Source organism: Cavia porcellus, unplaced genomic scaffold, assembly GCF_034190915.1.
Source record: "Cavia porcellus strain 051 isolate PalLab524CR breed Dunkin Hartley unplaced genomic scaffold, mCavPor4.1 scaffold_8, whole genome shotgun sequence".
Taxonomy (NCBI): Eukaryota; Metazoa; Chordata; class Mammalia; order Rodentia; family Caviidae; genus Cavia; species Cavia porcellus.
In genome coordinates this window covers 87644939-87665603 of record NW_026947491.1, presented here as the reverse complement: position 1 = coordinate 87665603, position 20665 = coordinate 87644939, and the positions used below count along the sequence as shown (strand labels likewise).

General features: G+C 44.7%; 1 pseudogene; it reads left to right on the top strand.

Moving 5' to 3' along the window:
• Positions 1-13913: 13913 nt before the first annotated feature.
• LOC100730112 (tubulin alpha-1B chain-like) lies at positions 13914-15158 on the top strand (annotated as a pseudogene).
• Positions 15159-20665: the final 5507 nt, after the last annotated feature.

The following is a 20665-nucleotide window of genomic DNA, read 5'->3' as shown; positions in this document are numbered from 1 at the left end:
GGAGCGTGGAGGCCTAGCGCCATCGCGTTCTCCTAGCAACCCTATCCCCGCCCTCGCGCGCCCCCACTCTTCCGGCCCAGTTTGTACGCAGGAGGATTCGCTCTGCGCAGGCGCGCATTCCGGACCGGGAAGTTGAATGCTGTCCGACCAGGGCTGGTGACCTAGTCTTTTTGTCCTATCACCTTCAAGTGTCTCTCCTTGACTGCAGGGCTTCAGTTCTTTACCTTTAAGTGATTCCCAGTACCTATTAATCGCTCTTAGGAAAACACGAATGCTTGATGATACATTATTTAGGTGCTGCGGTTAGTACCTCACTGCAGTTATTTTGTGTCCCAACTTTTGCCTTTATAACAATTTTTAAGAAGTTTCATCCAGCCGTTTAACGTAGGCATATCTGCATTTTTCACCAGATTTCAGAAGACTAAGAGGAAATGTGCAGCAGGAAGTTTTTATAACAGATTCTGTTTCTTCAAAATAGTCTACACCGCATGTTTAATAAATGCTAAATACCTGGAGCACAGGAATGCACTAGAGAAAACACCAGATCAAATGTATGTGTGTGTGTGTGTGTGTGCGCACATTTGCACTTTTTTAATAAATTTGCGTAAGCATTATACTCATTTCAACAAAGAGGGGACCTAGTTTAGTTGGGAAAATTTAGTAGAGTTCAAAACTATATGAATTGAAGGCCTGTGAAGGAGCCACATCTGTTTTAATGAGTCTGCAGACTGTTCTAGCTAAAACTTCTTGATCAAGGAGCAGTGGGATAGCCCAGTAGAGCCTAAATTATTTTGGGCTATCTTGGTCTCCTTTAATAGCTGTTTGCTACCAACCTCTGTGTCTAACTTGATGTCCTTGTAGGTACTAGGTAAAACTCTTGGAGCTAAGAATGCTGTGACATCTGAATCCTTACAGAGATTTCCACATTTTAGTGTAGCTCTCCTACCTCATATTTCTCCCAGTGTAATGAGTAAAGATACTGATTTACGAGCTTCTTTTACTTTTTGACTATAAAAGTTTCCTAGCAGAGGGGCTGGGGATTTAGCTCAGCAGCGGCATAAGCGCCTGCCTTGCAAGCATGTGGTTGTGAGTTTGATCCCTGGTAGTGGTTTTAAAAAAAAATCACATCATTCAGGGTAATTTTTTTTCATTCAGGGTAATTTACATGTATGTTCTCAGATTGTTCATATTTGGTTCAGAATAAACTATTATTTCCTTTAAAACAGAATTATTACTTTACATCAACACCTATTAGAAATTTGCTCTTAATGTTTTCCCAGATCTTGATAAAGTAACCGGAGAGTTTATTTCCTCTTTTCTTTCCTCCCCGCCTCCCCTTTCCTGTTCTTTCCTCTCCTCTTCTCTTTCTCTTTCTTTGCAGTAGAGACTGAACCCAGAACACTCACACTGAGATACATCCCCAGCCTTATTTTATTTTTTACCTTGAGATGGAGTCTCACTAAATTGCCCAGGCTGGGTTCAAATTTGCAATCCTACTTCCGCCTCCCAGAGTGCTGGAATTACAGGGGTGTACCACCCACCCAGCTGGAACATGTTTCTTAAATGTAAGATGTTATGGGAGCTGGCCTCATGGGCTTGCTACTTGTATAGTTGCTCAGTGTCTGACATGTAGTTTAATACTCTGGCATTTTAAAGATCTTAATATATTTACAAACAAGGGACTTTGGATTTTTCCTTTTGTACTAGGTTCTATAAATTATATAGCTGATGCTGAAAGTAATACCTGCCTTGCAGAGTTTATGAGAGCTCAGTGAAATAACATGCTCTAAAAAACTTAGCTGGGGTCTGGGGATGTAACTCAGTGGGGTGCAAGGCCATGAGTTCAGTGACTTTTTTCCCATCACTGGAAAAAAGTAACTATTATTGTAATACAGACAAGATTTTAAATGGAGACTCACCTAAAACCATAGCTAGGGGTATACACAGAGTGTTTTTAAGTAAGGCCTAATACAAAGATGTTACACTTAAGGTGGCACAGATTGAGTTTTTATCCACTTATCTAGTAAGCTTTCAGAGCTGTCTTGAAAGAGTTCATTTCCTCTAGTCTGGCGAACATTTTTCAACCAAGCTTCACCACCAGATAGCTTTGTGGCCTCATGCGTGAAGGTAGTAGTCACCAGTCCTCGGTGCTGAGAGCTGGGTGGGGTTTGGACAGTCAGAAGTGTGTGTACAGCGAAGGCTGTGGTGTGAGGAGAGGTGTTAAGTTGTAGTTGCGGTTGCCCATTGGCAAAGAAAAGCTCTGAGGCCATAGCATCATCGGGTTCTTCTGGTGGCACCATCCTGCTGCCTTCAACCCCATCCTGCCCTTGCTTCTAGCTTGGCAAAAGTCCCAGGAACAAGTCAGGAGTAGAGAGTACAGAAGGGAAGGTGGAACAGTTCCTGATTGTCCAGGGTCCCACTGTCAAGACTGGTGTTGATCTCAGGTAGACAGAGGAGGTCTGCACTAAAATGATTCCCATGTATAGTAACTACTTTTATTCCCCTCTCAGAACCAGGTAGTATAGTTTGCTACAAATTTGTTTGCTAGAGCAACCAGACCCCTTCAAAATGGTGCCGTAGTTGTACCCAGCCCAGGACAGAGAAGGTGACAGAGACTCAAGGGTAGCTGAAGGAGCTGTGGGACCAGCGCCTACTCTGTGTTAACAAAGTTACCTTCAGAGTATGAAGGCTTTCAGGTTTCCTTTTGCTTTCCCAGTGCTATATAAATAGCACTTGTAGATAACTCCAATGCAAAACCAAACAGGAAAAGGAATTCTGGGAAATACAGGTTAGCTCAGCAAAACTGGTGCAATAAAAAGGCACCTCAGTCTGTGCTTTGTTAACTTGGCATCAGTACATAGCTCTGTAACTAGAGTTAATTTCTAAATGAAGACTACATAGGGGCTGGAGATTTAGCTCAGCGGTGTAAGTGCCTGCCTTACAAGCAGGCAGTCGTGAGTTCAATCCCTGGTACCGATAAAAAGGAAAAAGACAAAAAAAAAAAAAAAAAAAAAAAAAGACTACATAGCCAAGTTAGGGATGCCCCAACGTGATGCAGCGATCCCTTGTACAATTGTAAGCAAGCAAACCCTCTCCCCAAAGGTGACTGCAAAATCTTTTATCCATCTTTGAGTGATGTTCATTCTAACTGAATCACACCTCAGCCTATAACATAAATATCTAGATATAAAATTAAATACTAGTAACATGTCTCATATTCAATCCAAAAGAATGGTAAGAAAGGAAGACAGGAAAAACTTGGTGATTTGTTGCACAAATGTATTCATACCGAATAAACATCGGGTCACTTCCTTGGGAGTAGGAGGAATAGATAGATACAGCCGCTCGACTTCCTTGAAGGGATAAATCAGCACCCGGCACAGCACCGGATTAGGCACCAAAGAGAGTCATCAAGGCCTCCAGGACTATGATATGGGGCTGGAGGGTTGGCGGTGAAATGGGGATGTGGAAGATAACACCATTCCTGCATCCATAGCTTTTTTTTTTTTGTAGTGGGAATCGAACTCACAACCTCACGCTTGCCAGGCGGTCCTGTGCCCCTGCTATATCCCTAGTCCCCTCTTTCTTTCTTTCTTTTTTTCTTTTTCTTTGATTTTCTTTTTTTTTTGAGCCAAGGTCTTGTTGTGCAGTTCAGGCTGGCCTTGAGCTCACTTTGTAGCCCAGGCTGGTTTCGAACTCAAAAATCCTCCTGCCTCGGCCTCCTAAGTGCTGGTGTTACAGGCATGCACCACCACGCCTGGCTTCCCACTTTCTTTCATGAGACAAGGTCTTTGTATTTTAGACTGGCCTTAAATTTACTATGTAGCCCAGCCTGGCCTAAAACTTACCGCTGTTTTCCTGCCTTAACCTCCCAAATGCTGGGATTATGGGTGAGCCTCACCGCACCTGGCGCCTAACTCTTTATCCTGCATCTTTAAAGTACTTTACAGTGGACTCCTCTCTGCAGAGCCTCAGCAGGAATGTAATATGTTTTGGTTTAATGTTTTGTGGGTAAATATGCCACTGTCTTGCATGAGTCTTTAACCACATGTAAGATGGAAGTCAAACAGGAGCTAGTTCTAAATTGAAAATAAAGCTAAAGTGTATTATAGGGTGCCTGGCAAGTGTGAGGTCCTGAGTTCTATTCCCAGTACCTCCTAAAAAAAAGTTTATTATAGGAAAGAAACAGCTGGCTGCCCCATAGCCACATCCAGCCCAGGAAACAGAAATTAGCTGCCCCACAGAGCAGAACATAACAGGATACCTTCCACTTTGATGGGGTCTTGAAGCAATGCCATTAATTATCCTTCATTTTCAGGAAGGGGCAGGGGTCTCCAGACAAGGTGCAACCTCGTGATTGCACAGAGGTGCGTCTGCCTGTGGCCCCAAACATGCTTTAAATGTGTGTTATACCCTCTCTCTGGGCGGAGATCGTACCGTGCAGCTGTGTTACAATGAGGGTGTAACAAAGCTTAGCTGCATCCATCAGATTCACTGCCATGGCTTCCTGGGCAGATCTCACCCATTTTGCCCAAACATCTCACCTTTTTATCTCAAGGGAGTGGACATATTTCCACTGTGCATTCTGAGCCAGGGAAGTACCACAAGTGAGTTTGGGAACCCACTGCACCTGCTATGTGAAGGGTTTTAGCCATTCCCTATTGACTACTTGACTTCTGTAAGTCTCTTTAGATGGGTGGCCGACAGTGGCCTTTTGAGTCTGTAGGAGTTGATATCGATCAGAGCCAGCATGTAACACTATTTTAAAAGTGGGCATGGGGATTGTCCTTCCTTTTTTAATGGGCAAAGTAGTAAACGAATGTAGATCACTGTACGTTAGCCTCCTTTGCATTGCTGGGACAGATACCTGACAGCTGCAGCTGAAAGGGGTGAGTGTCATTGTGACTGAGCATCAGTCCGTGGCTGGGTGGCTCCAAAGCAGAAAGGCATGGTGGAGGAAAGCCTTCACTCCAGAGTGCAAGAAGGGAAGAGTCAGAGAGGAAGGGCCAGGGGCCACACACTGTCCCAGAAGCCACATCTCTGCAACCGCAGACTCAGAAGTGCATTTGATTGATCTTCTTTCTTTCCTTACCTTTCCTTCCTTTCTTTCTGCTTTTTTTCCTTCCTTCCTTCCTTCCTTCCTTCCTTCTTTCTTCCCTTCCTTTCTTCCTTCCTTTCTTCTTTTCTCCAGTACTGGAGATGGAGCCCAGGATCTTTACACAGAGCTACATTTCCTTATTATTTTTCTGAAACAGAGTCTGAATGCAGCCCAGGCTGACATTGAACTTGTGGTGATCCTCCTGCCTCAGCCTCCTGGATGCACAAGTACACCCTGCTCAAAGCTCCCCCTTTTTTTGATATCAGACACAGGAGATTGAACTCATGAGCTTGCGCTTGCCAGGCAGGAGCTTGTGTCTCTGAGCTAAATCCCCAGCCCCTCAAAGCTCTTTTTTATTTCAAGACAGGGCCTTCTGGAATCTCTGAGTTTCCTAGGCTAGGTTCAAATGTGCCGTTCTCCTATTTCAGATTCCAGAGTGCTGGGACCATAGATGAGAGCACCACACCTGGCTGCTCTACTGATTTTTTAGGTGTCTCTCAAGCCAATCAAATTGACAATCAAGATTAGCCATCATAGTCATTTCAAGGAAGACCAGGAGAAAATGTACAATGTAAAGTTTTGATTGCACAGCAGGACCCTTCCTCAGGGGGTGCTGTGATTTAAATGTGTGTGTCTCCAAAATGCACTTCACCCTAAGGTGCTAGTATTAATGAATGGGGACTTTGAGGGGTGAGTAGGGCTCATGGATGGGATTTGTGATCTTATAAACAGGTTTGGCACAACCTGGAAACCGTGGCAGCCTCCATGGCCTGGGCCCCAGGCCTAGTGCCCCCCGTCTTCATTCTAGCTGTGCTGTCCTTGGGCACTGCCTGCCAGCACCACCACAAATCATAAGAAAAGCCCAGTAGGCAACTGAGAAGCAAAGGTCCTGGAGTCCAGGATGCCTCTGGTGGACTCCTTGATGCAACGGGAGAATCATGCACCTGTGATCCCACATGCAGTGATCCACACAGAATCCAGCTTCTCTCCCTAGCTGCCCAGAAATTCATTTCAGATATATTGCCAGCAATGCCCAACAGCACAGCAAAATGAAGGGCACGGCCCCCCAGAGCTAGAGCAAAGCCACAGGTCACTCTGGCCATGGAGGACTTGACCCCCACCATCAGCCACTGTGGCATCAGTGTGAAGATTGTACTGTCTCACCCAAACCGCTCGACCCAGACGTCTGTCCCTAAGTCCCCACACCAGCCTGCTTTTATGATACTATTGTGACAGGTGGAGCTAATCACTCCCATCTAGGGAGAAATGGGGACAGGTGGTAAAGCTCTGAGGCCAGGTCCTTTCGATGTCATGGTGGCAGGGATGGGGCAGGGGATGGGCTCATAGCTGAGGTGGTACCATGACTAGAGGCACAGAAGGCAGCCAGAGGCATGCTGCCATGGGGAAGCCGCTCCCTCAGCTGTGTCCGAACTCCTCTTAAGTTTAGGCCAGGACCTTCTAGTCCTATGTGTCCTGAATCTTCTCCAGGTTAAGCATGATCATGGCAAACCTGGGTTCATGAAAATCTTCCTGAGCTTACTTTACATACGTGGGGAGAAATGCCCGGTGGGATGATTGGCCAAAGGACTTTCAGTGCCACCTGAAATACAAGGGACAATGGAGTGAGCCTCAGAGTTTAAGTACAAGTGTGCAAAGAGCCTACGCTCACCACAGTGATTGTCCTCACCATCCCTGTTCCCCAACGCAGGTGTGCACAGCTATAAATAAGGTTTTAGCAATGTTTGTCTCTTTTGCTTTTCCATTTCTTCTACTATGTGAGGACTCATTCAGTGAATGTCAGTGACCACAGAGACCAAGCCTTTTACCCGACACCAAATCTGCTGGCTTCTCAGTCTCTAGAACCGTGAGAAATACATCCCTATTATTTGTAAGTCCCAGTCAGATGTTATAGTAACAGGTACAGGCTAGATAAAGGGTTGGACTTCTTTACCGTCAAAGCAGTCTGGGTCTTTAACCTGAAACAAGGAGGGAAATTACTTGGAGGGTCATAAATCTCCTTGTTGGAGATTCAAATCAGACTCTGTCCACCAGATCTGGAGTCTCTTCATTTATACAAATAACTAACTTTAAGCAGAGTGTGGTAGCACACCCTGCAATCCCAGACCAGGGAGGCTGAGCTATGAATTTGAGGTGCCCTGGGCTCCATAGTGAGTTCAAGGCCAGCCTGAACTGCATAGTGAGACTGTGTCACAAAAACAGCAACAAACAAACAAACAACAACAAAAGCCACCCCCCCCAAATAGCTTTAGTAAGGTGCCCACCTATTTTGGTTCCCAGGGCACTGTGATCAATTAGCCCATGCCAAAGATCTCTTCAGATCAAAGAATCTTGATTATTGCTTCTGCCACCCATTACTTGGCTACCTGGCCTTTCATGATTATGTGATGCCCTTTGCCCCACCACCCCAGGATTCTGTGGAATTTAGGGAACCCCACTTTGATGATAGTAATTCCCATCACCATTTCTGGCTCTCAGAGAATGGCTATTATGTAGGTCTGTAAGAATTCTGAGCTCCTTTTATAAACGCATTTCTCATGTTCCCTGGTAAAGGACTATCCTCCGGACTCTGAGGGTGTAGTTAGGAGACAGGTGAGCATCTCTTAAAACTGCAAATCTAGCTGAGCATGATGGTGCATGCCTGTAATACCATTACTTGGGAGGCTGAGGCAGGAGGATAGTCACGAACTAGAGGCCAGCCTGAAACTGTCTTGAAAAACAAAAACAGTAAATCTATTCTAATCTGATCTTTCCAAACTATTGGAGATCACTATTATTGTGACACAAGGGCAGCAGGGCAGATGTCTTTCAGGATTATCACAATAGTTATCCTACTACGATGTCTTGGTTACTTTTTTCTTGTTGCTGGGACAAAATACCTGACACCCAAAATGAAGGATGGAAAGGTTTATTTAGCCCACGGTTTGTGGAGGTTTCAGTTCATACTCAGCTGGCTCCAGGGCAGGGCTGCATGGCAGAAGGGCAACACTTCAAGGCAGCAGCCAGCAAAAGGGGACAGAGCAAGCCTCCTTTCCTCCTTTGTATTGTACACAAGCCACACACACACACCCCTCCAGGACAGGTATAGCACTCAAAATCTCTGCTCTCCTCTTGCACAGGATAGGATAGTTACAAAGTAAGGATCCTGGCTTCCTGCTGAGTCTTAGTTAAACTTCTAAACTGCTCAAATTGACACAATGTATCAACCATACCAAACAACAAAAAATTTGAGATTTATAGTCTAAAAGCAGTGTTGAGGGCTTTAGAAAATTACTGAGTTGTGTAATTCTGTTTTTCTTTTTTTTAAGAGCAGAATATATTTATTGAGAGAAAGAAAGCTTCTCTCTGAGAGAGAGCCAGAAGGGGTCCCAAGCCGGTTGCCAGAGTCAGTAATTCTTGCTAGAGTAAGCTACAGTGTTCACTCATCCACTGAAGATACATTCTGAAACCTTCAGTGGCTGCTGAAATTGTGGACAGCACCAAACCTGGAAAGCACTCAGGCATGTGTGAAAGAGCTAAAGAGGGACTGAATTCCCAAAACAGCTGACCCGTTCCTCTGAGAAGTGAATCCACTCCCCCGGGCTCTGCTGCCCTCACCCGGGCACTTCCCACAAAGGTCCAACTCATGAATTTTGGGAGAACACCATCAAGCCATAGCGAAGAGTAACATCCACTAATAACCTAGTCATTGTCTTTTTAGGTTGGGATTTTTTAAGGGGGTGGTGTTAGAGATTAAACCCACGGCCTTCAAATTTTTTCCAATCCATTTTATTTCAAAGAAAAAAGAAATAAAATTTCAAAACATGACAGTCACAGGGGAACCATGGTACATATGTTGTGCATTGCCCCCCCCCCACAACTAGTCACCCAGAGCACAAGACATCTGCATTCAGTTGTCCGAACAATACCTACTCAAATCTTTCTCGTCAATGAACACAGAGAAATCAGTAATATAACTATCTTAAACTATTGTATGGGTTTTTCGTTTGTTTGTTGGGGGGTACTGGGAATCAAACTCAGGACCGTGTCTTGCCAGGCAGGCACTTATGCCACCAAGCTTCATATTGAAGTACATTCCCAGCCCTTTGTTTCTTTATTTGTTCATTATTTCAAGGTAGAGTTTTGCTAAATTGCCCTAAACTGGGCTCAAACTTGTAATCCTCCTGTCTCAGCCTCCCAAGTGCTGGAATTTCAGGGGTGCACCATCATGCCTAGCTTTTTTTTTTTTAAATGGGTCTATACTTTCCATTCTGCATGGTGTTCAAACATCAACACGCCCACTTCCATTTGGGTATGCGTCTCCTCGGTGGCCCCTTGCTACAGGACTTCACCAAAATCCATTCTGAAGAAGCAGATCTGGCCCTTAGCCCGAGCTTCCCCATCGCAGTGTAGGGTTCTGAAAGCAGTAATATTGTACTTACTCGTTCAGGGACATTTCATGTTATGATTAATAAAAGATACCTGAACCCTTCTGCCCAGCCTCTGTCTACCTCACAACTGAAGTTCCCTTCCTTCTGCGGTAAAAAGCATAAAATATGGTTTGTCCTGGAGTGAGGAGGTACACTTGGACACGATAAACCCTAAATAGTCCCCACGTAAGGTGCCTGAATACGCAGTCACTCCGTGGTGACAACTCCTAAGCCTACAGTTTTGAAGCAAAGCCTGGCTCGCATGAGAGGAGGTCCCCAAATCTGCTTTCTCACCAAAGCCCTTGGAGAGCCAGGGGTGGCGTGCATGCCTGTGATCTCAGAACTCCGGGAGGCTGAAGCAGAAGGAATGCAAGTTCAAACCCAGCCTGGCCACATGGTGAGACCTTGTCTCAACATTTTAAAAATAAGGAAACAAATAAAAAGAGCTGGGGATGTAGCTCAAAAGCAAAGGCCTTGGATTTCATACCCAGAACCCCCCACCACGCCACCCCTGGAGAAACATAAGAAGAAGAAGAAAAAGGAGAGAGGTGGCGCTGAGGAGACAATTGGAGAAGGGGAGGAAAGGGAGGGAAGCTGTCCAAGTGCAGGGTATGCGTGTATGAATCTGCCAGAAGGCAGCTCATTAATCTGGGTAACTGCCATATGCTGAGGAAGAATAAAGAGCAAATGCTAGAGAAGGGCTGGGGCCGTAGCTCAGCGGTAGGGAATCCTTGGGCTCAGTCCCCAGCCCTGCCAATAAATAAACAAACAACAGAAGGCTACATCGCTTGACCACGTGCAGCTCAGCGTGCAGGCCTGGTGTCACCAGATGACCACAGTTGGCACAGCCAGCTGCTGGCTCTCACCGTCCAAGGCCAGATAGGTCTGGACATGATAGGTCAGCCCTTCCGTGCACTGGGTTGCTGTGCCGGTCTTCATCAGCTGCTGGGTTCTGCAGCCTTATCAGTGCCAACAGCTGTGCGTATTCATGCTGTCTGCAAGCCAAAGTGCACACAACCAAAGTGTGTCTTCACTCTGACAGCGCCTGTGCCAGGGCACGGGGAGCGGGGACACCGCGGAGCGCTGGCCTGGACCAAAACCCAATGCAGCAACTTGCACACCTGTTCCAGTGAGCAAAGGCAGAAGCCCAGGAATCTTTGGGAAGGCTTCGGGGCTCACACCCTCCCTTGCTCTTCTCCGCCTCTCCGGGTATCTTCTCTGTTCTCAAAAATGCAACAGTGCAGACTGGCAAGCGCGAGGTCCTGAGTTCGATTCCCGATTGAAAAACCAAAAAGAAAAACGAGATTAAGTGAGGACAGCCAGGGAGGACACTGAAGATGACTGTCCCAGTCTACTGGGGTGCGTGGGGGAGCCAAGGGGAGTGAGGCCAAGTCACACCCTCCCCTGTGGCCAGTGCAGGGACAGGTGAGCCAGGCACTCCTGTCTGTCTCCAATGGAAATGAAAATTATTCTTTTTGTTTTTGTTTTGAGAAAAAACACCAGGTAGCCCAGGCTGGCTGTGAAATCTTGATTCTCTTCCTTCACCTCCAGTCGCTGGGATTGCAAACATCTACACATCTCTACCACACCTGGCTGAGATGGAATTTATTTTACAATGGTCTACATTGCTATAAATTCTTTGTACATGGGCAGTGCCCAAAATTCTTTATATTATGTTTTTGCACACTGACATTATCTGTTCCATTTCTAGGAGTGTCTTTCAATGGTGTTTTAAAAAATTGGGTACAGCCTCAGTTATTTTTATATATTACTGTTTTCACAACTTTATTAGATATGAACCCAGGCCCTCATGCATGTTAGGCAACACTTTACCACTGAGCCACACCCTAGCCACTATATTTAGTTTTAATTATTTTATTGAGGTCTAAAAACCTCAGGGTTATGTGGATAGGCTTCAGCTGGGACATTAGGAAGCCTCCATTGTCTTATTTTGCCATGCTGTACACCCACTTTAAGCAATATTGGGTGGGGGAAATAAAAATAAACCAAGTGCGATGGTGCACATCTGTAATCCCAGCTCTCAGGAGGCTGAGGCAGGAGGATCACAGTGAGTTTAAGGCCAGCCTGGGCTACAAAGTGAGTTCGTGGCCAGTCTGAACTGCATAATGAGATCTTGACTCCACATGTGTATATAATGCAAAACAACATCATATATTTTAAAATTTTTGATGAAACATTTAAGAGTTTGTTTTAAGACACCGAGTTAAAGGTCACTGAGGAAACATTGGAGGGCATATTTTGATTGTTGAAATGTTTAATGTAGCATGTTTTTTGGGTTTTTTTTTTTTTTTTTTTGGTCTTTTTTGAGATGGGGTCTCGATACACAGTTCAGGCTGGCCTTGAGCTCACTTTGTAGCCCAGGCTGCTCTCAAACTCGAAAGGATCCTCCCACCTCAGCCTCCCAGAGTGCTGGGATTACAGGCGTGAGCCACCACACCCAGCTCTCTGCCATACTGGGGATTGAACTCACGACCTCGTGCTTGCCAGGCAGGCACTTATGCTGCTGAGCTAAATCCCCAGCCCATACAGCATGACTATTAAAATATGTAAATATGTGAGGAAAAATCGAAGAGTTTCTTTTGTTTTGTTTTGTTTAAGATAAGATCTCATCCTGTAGCCTAGGCTGGCCCAGCTATGACAGTTTTTAGACCTCAATAAAATAATTAAAACTAAATATAGTGGCTAGGGTGTGGCTCAGTGGTAAAGTGTTGCCTAACATGCATGAGGGCCTGGGTTGGGTCCTAGTACTATATATATATATATATATTTGTTTTCTTCCCCCAGTAGCCCAACTTGGTGGCACATGCTTGTGATCCTGTCTACTCAGGAGGCTTAGGTGAGAAGATTGTGAGTTTGACCGCAGCCTCTGCAACTTAGCAAGACCCTGTGTCAGACAAGCAACCACCACAAATGTGTACACCAGAGCTATGCAGACTTCATACTCACGAGCATACGCAAAAATATATACCTACGTGTACACACATATTTTTTATGAAACCGTTTGAGAGTTAAATTACATAACTCTTAAATACTTCAATGTGTATTTACAAAAAAAAAAAAAAGCACTATCACCAAAATCAGGGTAGTAACAGTGCCGGAACACAACCATATAATCTATAGTTCCCACTATTCAGTTACCCAGATTTCCCAAAAATGTCAAAAAGCAAAACAGAAAGAGACAAAATTACATTTTCTTCTCACCCAGGACCTAGGAGTCCATTTTTCTTCAGTCTAGCACAGTTCTGTGTCACTCCTGAGGTTGACATTTTACTACAGAGGACAGGACAGTTATTTTGGAGCTTGTGACTCAATTTGGGTTTTCCTGGTGTTTTCTGTTCTGTTGGTGCTAGGAACTGAACCCACGGCCTCGGCGTGCTATGCCTGTGCTCCACCACACCACCAGCCCCTCCCTGATATTTCTAACAATCAGACTCAGGATGGGATGGGAATGGAAATCTTGTAGATGGGATGCTTTGTTCTCTGTGTGTGGAAGCTTTGATGCCTTGATCAAGGGGTCACTTGCCAGTTTCTCCATTATAAACTTACCATTTTTCTCTGTGATGAATAAGAAATTTCTGAAGAGAGACTCTGAGATCATACAAGCATTTTTGTCAAAGTTGGGCATGATAGGGTACACCTGTAGTGTGCACTACACTACAGGGAGGCTGAAACAGGAGAATCTCAAATTTTTATTCTGCCTGGGCAACTTAGTAAGATCTTGTCTTAAAAATAGTAATAAAAGACTGGGAATGCAACTCAGTGCAAAAGTCCTGAGTTCAATCCCTAGTATGGTCAAAATGAAAATTTAAAAAAGTATTTGTTCAACCATCTTCACCCACTCATTTTCACATCCATGCATAAGTTTTGCCTGAATCAGTTATTACTATGATGATTTCCAGACACTGATTTTGCTAATTCCATCAATCTTTCAGCCTGGCTGTGAATACGCTATGTAGCCCAGGTTGGCCTTAAACTGACAGCAATTCTCCTGCCTCAGCCTCCCTCCCATGTGCTAGGATTATAGGCGTGTGCCACCACAGCCTGGAACTCTTCCAGTTCTAGGGACAGAATTCTGCTGTACAGAAGAGGCTCCTCTCTCCGCATCATTTAGCTCATCATTTATTTTTATCAGTGTGCGGCTCCCCTGATTTTATTTAGTGAGTCATAATCCAATACTAACAGTATTTATTTGTATGTTCACGTTACCCTAGATTTGGCCAATGGAGACTCCTTCAATTTGATTCTTTTACTCTTTCAATAAATTCCTATCACTTTAAAGTCACTTCCTCCAACCCTTGGCTTGCTGAGGACAGTAATGGGACCCGGTGTCTGCTCCTGTTGCCTTCGCCCTCTGACTCATAGCCATCATGTGTGAGTCCATCTCCACCCACATCGGCCAGGCTGGTGTCCAGATTGGCAATGCCTGCTGGGAGCTCTACTGCCTGGAACACGGCGTCCAGTGATAAGATGGTTGGAGGAGGAGATGATTCCTTCAACACCTTCTTCAGCGAGACTGGCGCTGGCAAACAGGTGCCCAGGGCAGGGTATGTAGACCTGGAACCCACCATCATCCATGAAGTGTGCCCTGGTACCTACTGTCTGCTTTCTGCCCTGAGCAGCTCATCACAGGCAAGGAAGATGTTGCCGACCACTATGCCCGTGGGCACCACACCATTGGCAAGGAGATCACTGACCTTGTCTTGGACTGAGTTAGGAAACTGCTGACCAGTACACAGGTCTGCAGGGCTTCCTGGTTTTCCACAGCTTTGGCAGCGGGGAACTAGCTCTGGGTTCACCTCCCTGCTGATGATGGCGTGTCTTTCTGTTGACTATGGCCAAGCTGGGGTCCCCCATTTACCCAGCTCCCCACAGCTGTAGTAGAGCCTACAACTCACCACCCACGCCACCCTGGAGCACTCTGATTGTGCCTTCACAATCTTGAACACCCCACCTACATTAACCTGAACCACCTTATTATCCAGATTATCTTCCATCACTGCTTCCCTCAGATTTGATGGAGCCCTGAATGTTAATTTGACAGAACTCTAGACCAAGCTGGTGCCCTAACCCCTCATCCACTTTCCTCTGGCCCTGTCATCTCTGCTGAGAAAGCCTACCATGAGCAGCTTTCTGTAGCAGAGATCACCAGTGCCTGCTTTGAGCCAGCCAACCACATGATGAAATATGACCCTCGCCATAGCAAATTCATGGCTTGCTGCCTGTTGTACCATGTGATGTGGTGCTCAAAGATGTCCACGCTGCCATTGCCACCATCAAGACCAAGCGCAGCATCCAGTTTGTGGACCAGTGCCCCACTGGCTTCAAGGTTGGTATTAATTGCCAGCCTCCCACTATGGTTCCTGGTGGAGACCTAGCCAAGGGACGGTGGGCCGTTTGCATGCTGAGCAACCATAGGTGAGACCTGGGCTCAGCTGGGCCACAAGTTTGATTGGATGTACACCAAGTGTGCCTTTGTTCACTGGTTCATGGGTGAGGGGATGCAGGAAGGGGAGTTTTCTGAGGCTCAGGAGGACATGGCTGCCCTTGGGAAGGCTTATGAGGAGGTTGGTGTGTATCCTGTTGACAGAGAGGGGGAGGAAAAAGAACACTAGCTATGTATTCCTTTCAGCCCTGAAGCGTGTCGTGCTCTCAAGAACCTCAGCTTCGGTGTAGCTGAGCAGCACAGAGGTTTTCTGGTTAGATCATCCTCACTCAATCATGCCCATGATCATCTGTGAGTACATCTCTTTTCTATATGTACCTCTGATTTTTGCATCATGTCACAAAGTAAATTCTTTAAGAATAAATAAAGTCACTTTCTTATTGTCTGGCACAGCAATGTGTTCCAGGATTAGTTATTTCTCCAAAGAACTTTAGAGAAGAACAGTATCTAGAAACAAGATCTGGGAGTAAAATCAGATTATTGCCCTGGGATGCTGATGCTTCCTAACTCCTTCTTTGGAAGATGACAGGCATGATGTATATGTTTGGATATATATGTTTCTGCCAGGATGGGAGCCTGCCAGGGAGAGGGCTTGGATTCGTCAAGGTTTTCCTCATTTCTGGGGCTGTACGTCTGGCTCATTTGTATGCTTCATATTCTACTCCTGGAACCAGTCACTTCTCCCAGAAGCCCCGATGTCCCCTTCAGGGAATTGATATTCAGAAACCAAAACATGGGTGCACTTTAATCTTTTATTAAGGAAGGGCTCACATTATTGAATCTACTCACTTTGGGCATTCTGAAGTGCAGAATTGAATTTGGTCTCCTTTGCTACTGGAATTCTGAGAAAGCATTCACTTCCTTTATACTCTCTGTAAGATCAGTTCCTGACAGGTTGCTGGCACACACCTATTATCCCAGCACTCTGGGAGACTGAGGCAGGAATAGCCTGGACAATTTAGTGAGTTAGCACAATCCTGTCTCAAAATAAAAAATAAAGAAAGCACTGGGAGGGGGTCTCGGTTTGATCTGCAGTACCGGGGGGGAAATTGAAGTTCTACAAAGGCAAGTTTACTTGTCTGTCAGCACTGAATGCCAGCTGTATATATAGAAAGCGTTCCATAAATACCATGAAGATGATTTACACGCGACAAGCCTACCCAGAGGAGCCCACTTGAGATAAGGTTCCAATTCTAGTTCAGAGGTCACCGCGGAGCAGTGACACTGCATCTGTTGGCTGTAGCCACTTAGCACGTAACAGCCAAACTGCGTAAAATAACTTCCCTGTTCGACAGTTTGCATTAGTGCTCATATGGGTTTAGAACCTGCAGAAGCCATCAGTTTAGCCAACAAAATTATTTTGCAGTCCTTTTTTGGAGATGCTTTATTTTCTAAGTGATTAGAAAGTGATTCTAGGATAAGGGGAAGCTTTTGCTGAAGAGTAATAGTGGGATATAATAGTGATTTCTAATAGTGATTTCTATAAAGTGTGAGGTCTGATTCGAGATACATAGTTAAGCAGAGCATGTGATGCTTATTTGCCTTAAGGAAAAAAAGCTGGGATAATAGTCATTCCAACAGAAACCACAGCCAGATTTTTTTTTCTTACAGTACTGGAGTTTGAACTCATGAGCTTTGTACTGTTATATCTTCATCTGGTCTATCTATCTATCATCTATTTATTTATTTTTATTTTGAGACAGGGTCTTGCTAAGTCTTTAAATTGCCCAGGCTGGACTCTAACTTGCAATCTTCCTGCCTCAGCCTTCCCGAGTGCTGGGATTACAGGTGAGCACTGCCATTCCCGCTTATGCTGGTTATTTTAATAGACTTAGTTAAACAGGTACTAGAGGACAGAACAGTCACCAAGAGAAGACCATCAAGGTAACACAGATAATAACTGCAGACAGCAGCTACCACCCCTGGCATGGGAGGATCAGAAGGAGGAGGCCACAGCTCTTAGAATTTAGCAGGGATGGATGCATCCCATGGTGCTCGAGGGAGACCTCTGAGAAGGCTCTGCCTGGCTGCCCCAGGAGGTGGATTCTGGAAACAGCAGAAAGAGCGGGAGACTGGAGTCCGAGATTTTGCCGCAGTGAAGGGAGGAAGATGTGAAGGACTCTGACAGGTACAGCAGTCCCATCCTCCTCCTCCTGACAGGTCTCCTCTGGAACTTCCCACTGGTGGAATCTAAAATTGTCATTAAAACATCACAGTCCAAGGGTCAGAGAGTAAAGAACAGTGTGGAGTTGGCAGACAATAACTCACTAACCAGCACGGAACTTATGTGGTTCCTCGCCTACAGCACACACTGGACCCTGAGATGCTGCACCAGACAGAAGAACTGAAGGCATCAATTCAGTTCTTCATGTTCAAGTTCTCTTATGGTAAGACTCACAGGGCTAGTTAAAATAACAGTAAAGCATAGAACTATGCTTCACTATAAAGGAATTAGATGTAATAATTAGGTCTGATTAACTCAGACTACAAGTATGAAACAAAGGTAGAATTCTGATCTCCAGCTGGAGGAACAAATCATGTTAGTGACTTAATTTGAGCTTTTTGTAGACACAAACCTAATAAGCTTGGAGATCTGCTTTTTAAATCACTGGAAGATTAACAGATGAAAATTAGTAGAGGGCAGGGGACTATCACATGCAAGTCAATTGAGGGATAAAAAGAGGAACAGAAAAGACATTTACAGGCAGCTGGGAATGGTGGCACAGTCTTGCAATCCTAACACCTGGAAGCTGAGGCAGGAGGATCACTGCAAGTTCGAGACCAGCCTGGGCTACAAAGTGAGCCCAGGGCCAGCCTGCACTGCATATCGAGACCTTGCCTTGAAAGACCTAAATAAATAAATAAAAAGATAGTAAGAGGCTCAAGCACAATAAATACAGCTGGATCTGGTTCCACATAGGATTAAATTTTAGATGGTTATAGTCTTATATACAAACGTGCACACACATACACACACTCCCTTAGAAGAACAAAGAAAGGAAAGTATCTTAACTATCAAGGGATATGGTGCTTATATTTGTCTATCAACAATATAGGCACATATATTTTGCATCTGGGGATTTATTTTACATTTATAATGCATGTGCAAAATGATATAAGTACAAAATGATTCATTTCAGGAATACTTATAACTACAGCAGATTGAAACTCAGGGCTACACACACCACTGAACAGCTGGATAGGAAATGCTATGCAACTGCTGATCAACACACTAGCTGGGATGGTGACACATGCCCATAGTCCCAGCATTGTGAGACTGAGGCAGAAGGCTCCCATGATCAAGCCCAGCCAAGGCAATGAGTGAGATTCTGTCTCAAAATATTCTAAAAAGAGCTGAGGGCATAATTTAGTGTGAAGGCCCTAGGTTTTAATCCCCAGTACCACTAAATGAAAATTTAAAAATAAACAAACAGAACTCAAACCATTAGTATAGAGGAAGAAAAAAATCTCCAGAATATTATTAAATAAAAATTCAAAGCCATATGTAGTAGTATACACCTGTAATTCCAGCATTCAGGAGGCTGAGGCAGGAGGACCAACCTGAGTGCCCCAGTGAATTCAAAGCAGCTAGAAACATACAGTGAAAACCTGCCTCAAAAACAAAACCACAACTTAAACAAAATGCAACCCCAGATATCCAGTTCACCAAAGGGAAATCCAGAGGGCAATGAGGTGGGACAATCTGAAAGCCCCCCTTAGGCTACTCCGAAGCAAATGAATGAGACTGTGGACAAAATGAAATCAGAAATAATCTCTCAGACAACTACAGAGATTACCAAAATATACACCATGCTTAGCGATATTAGAGCAGACACAGGCAAAAATAAATAAATAGGTAGACAGATAAGCTTAAGGAAGCAAAGAAAAGATATGGAATCTGTGAAGCAGATTCAAGCAGTTATCCATGAGAATAAAAACTCCACTGCAAGTATTCAAAGCAGATTAGGCCATTGAGAGGACAGGATCTCAGATACTGAAGACAGGCTTACAGTTAATGACCAGTAAAAGCAAGATTTCTTAAAAATAGCAAGGGACTATAAGAAATCAACATAGCAGCAGATAGCCAAGATAAAGAATAACTTAAGATCAACTGATGAAAAAGCAGGAGCTACCCCAAATGACATCAAAAAAGTGTTCACAGACATCATGGTAGAAAATCTTCCTTGTCAAGAAAAAGAATTGAACATACAGATAAATGAGGCATATAGAACTCCAATTGGCAATGATAAAAAATCTAGGGGGATTCTAGGAAGATGGGGGAACAGTAAGCAGCAGAGTAAACAGCTTCTTTGAGAGAAACAGCCCAGATGCTGGAATACAGCATTCTGGAGAAGACAGAAGGGAAGAAATGGGTCCCCTTGACCCAGAAAGAAACTAAAATGAGAATCAAAGTCCACAGAGAGAATAAAAGAAAAGAAAAACTTAAACAGAAGGCAGTGGCTAGAGGTGCTTTCACCAAAGCCAGTCCCACTGTGTGAGCAGTGCCACTGGAATCTGGAGATGCTCAGTCACAGTGAAGCAGGTGGCTGGCAAGCCTGAAGGCCTTGGCGGGAAGATGCAGTTGTGGAGGGAAGCAGCAGACTGGAGAACTGCACTGCCTGGCGGTGAGTGTGGGGGACTCAGTCCTCCCGCAGGAGTGGAAGATTCCCTGGGCGCCATTTTGGAGTTGGGCAGGATAAGCCCAGAACCAGAACTGCAGTAGCTTTATTCAGCCACTCCTAGTGCAAAACAGACTGGTGAAAATTGCTTGGACTGATTCCACCCCTGTGTGTGTCAAGTAGCCAAGGCCGAGGTTTCCCTAAAGCTATCCCTAATCAACCCCACCTGCCCAGTGCACACTAACATGGTGAAGTCTCCCTGTGGTTAACCTGCCCCGCTCCTGCTTGTACTCCAGTAGTCACCAGCAGATTAGGGAAAGCAGCAAACAGCAGAAATCCAAGCCAGCACACTTCAGAGTAATTATAACCAATACAGGAAGTGCCAGGGACCCTGCTACCCCTTGTCTGGAAGAAACGAGGAACATGATAAGAGGAAGAAGCAAAAGGCAGCCTCTGGCCTCCAACCCAAACAGTACTGGTCCAGGAGAGGTAAACACAGAAAAGATCAGGGAGGTGCACACCTGCAGTTTCTGAAATAACAGCAACTGACATAAAGAAACTACTTTGTGAAACTATAAAAGAACTTAGAACAGAAGTACTGCCAGGAATTTAGCTCAGTGCATAAGTGCCTGCCTGGCAAGCATGAGGTCATGAGTTCAATCCTGTTAAAAAAAAAAAAAAACCCAAACCAGAAATACTATTACAAGTAAAAGGACATATAAGAAACATAATAAAAGAAATGCTAAGCACCTCTAAAAAAGACACAGATGGAAGAATAGAGGAGCATAGAAAAAGGAGGGAAACCTTCAATGAAGATATAAAAAAATTAGAATACATGAAACAGATTTAAAGAGATAACTAGGAAATTAAAAACTCCATTGAAAGCTGCACAACTGCTTGAAAGAAACTAAAGTTGACTATCAAATCTTGGAGACAGGTTTGTAACTTGCGATCACGAAAGGAAAGATCTCTTAAAAATAACAAGGAACAAAAAACCCCCCAAGGCCAGGGATTTAGCTCAGCAGCACAGGTGCCTGCTTGGCAAGTGTGAGGTTGT